The following is a 2,181-nucleotide window of genomic DNA, read 5'->3' on the forward strand; positions in this document are numbered from 1 at the left end:
ATCGCTTCTCGGCCTTTTGGCTAAGATCAAGTGTAGTATCTGTTCTTACCAGTTTAATATCTGATACGTTCTCTTTTTGAGAACAACATATTAAACAGATTTTTTGGAGCAGGGAGTTGGAGTAGGAGCTTGCTCCATCCACTTCACGCATTGATCTGGTATTGCAGTACCTCCAGGACTGGTGCACTCCTCTGGGGATAATAACTGAAGTTTAAAAAGCAATAACCGGACTTCCCTGGTGGTCCAGTGGGTAAGAATCCACCTTCCAATACAGGGGTGCAGGTTCAATCCCTGTGCTGCCACTGCAATGAGAAGCCCACGCACCGCAACGAAGAGTAGCCCTACTTGCCGCAACTAGAGAAAGCCTGTGCGCAGCAATGAAGACCCAGTGCAGCCAAAAATAAATACAGAAAAGAAAAGAGAAGAAACAGCCCTAAAGAAGAGATGCATAAGTTGAGATACTGGGGAAGAGGCAAAGAGCTTCCATTCCCTCTTGGGATGTGTGACTCTCCCAGCATCTGGATGTGATCTGCAACTTATAAGTTCTTGGAACCCTTTTTGGTTAGCGTTTTTTTAATGGAGGCTTCATTACATAGGCATGATTGATTATATAATTGGCCATTCGTGATTGAATTCAATCTCCAGCCCCTCTCCCCTTCCTCGACTTTGAGGAGGAACTGAAAGTTCCAACCTTGGAATCATGTGATAATCATTCCCCTGGCATCTAGCCCCCATCTCCAGTGTGGTTGAAAGGAGTTTGTTACGAATAACAAAAGACATTCCTTCTACCTTTATTGCTCTGGAGCTATTTCTGAAACTGGGGACAAAAACAAGTATTATAACAAAAGATGTTCCTATTGCTCTTACCACTTAGGAAATAATGAGGGTTTAAGGAGTTCTGTGTCAGGAACCGAGATGAAGAACGAATGTATATTTCTGTTTATATCACACTGTCATACAAGGAAAGGGGGTTTGGGCCACACTAGGGCCAAAATTTAAAAGATGGAGCTGTTACATGCAATAGCAGAGAGAAGCAAAAGGAGGGATCTGAAGGAGAAAGTGAAAATACAAGGGAAAAGAATTGGAAAACAGACTCTCATGCAGAGATTTTCTTTAGAGAGTCCTCTTCTTTGGAGGAGTTGTCTTTCTTTTGATAAAGAATGTCATTTCTTACTGTAGAGAGATACATTGTAAAATCATGGCCTTTGTTTATAAGGGGACCTTTCTTGCCCTTCTACTTTCCCATTGTTTTATGATGTTGAGTGTTGAAGGGTAGCAGAATATGCCACCCCAAAATATGCCACCTTAGCATAAGGACTATTTTGAGCTGAAGGCAACTGGGAAGAAGCAGATACAAGGATGGCTCTCTGCCCTCCTCCTATTTGCCTAAAAGCAGGACAGAAAGATGTCTTCCCTCCTCTCTCTACCAGGAAGGACAGAACTCTAGATCCTTACCAGCCCAGAGAGGGCACCAGAGAAATCTACATAACAAATGTCACTAATTAGCCCTTATTTTTCATTAATGCTTCACATATTTACTTTCTCACAATTTGCTGCCCTAGAAACTCAAAGTTCTTTTTCTCTGTCTTGTTACTTCTCTAAAAATTTATTGCTCTTTTTGTTAAGATGCTATTGTTAAAAACAAGACAACAGGCTCAAAATGGAGTCACTTATGCTAACTTAATTACAATTTCAGCTCTCCCAGAAATGGAATCTTAAACCAGTCAATCAGGGATTGCCTGATCAGTACTAGTTAGGTAATCTGCCTAATAGACCCCTGCCATCCGCTAAAGGAGAGTGACCTTGCCGTAACCAAACTGCTTTTTTGTCTAGTATAATCTAATTGTTCCCTCTCCCTTCTGCCTATAAAAGTCTCTTTAGATAGCTCCTCAGAGTGCCTTTCTATGTGCTGGTTGGATGCTGCCCAACTCATGAACTGTTGAATAAAGCCAATAAAATCTTTAAATTTTATTGAGTTGAATCTTGCTTGTTAACATTATATAAGCCCAAGTTCTAACCACCCTTTTGAGTTACTTGTAACTGAGTGCTCCACTGTGTATGTGCGATGCATATGTTAGGAAAATTATTTGTTTTTCTCTTGTTAATCTGTTTTTTTGTCAGTCTAAATTATGGGGCCAATGAACCTGATTAGAGGGAAACAGTTTTTCTTCTCAGTGTTTT

General features: G+C 40.7%; 1 non-coding gene across 1 annotated transcript; it reads left to right on the forward strand.

Annotated features, from left to right (window-relative positions):
• On the forward strand, positions 1-192 carry LOC132421286 (U2 spliceosomal RNA). The gene has a single exon (XR_009518562.1). It is a non-coding gene; the product is annotated as a U2 spliceosomal RNA (small nuclear RNA).
• Positions 193-2,181: the final 1,989 nt, after the last annotated feature.

Source organism: Delphinus delphis, chromosome 2 (assembly GCF_949987515.2).
Source record: "Delphinus delphis chromosome 2, mDelDel1.2, whole genome shotgun sequence".
In the NCBI taxonomy this organism is placed as follows: domain Eukaryota; kingdom Metazoa; phylum Chordata; class Mammalia; order Artiodactyla; family Delphinidae; genus Delphinus; species Delphinus delphis.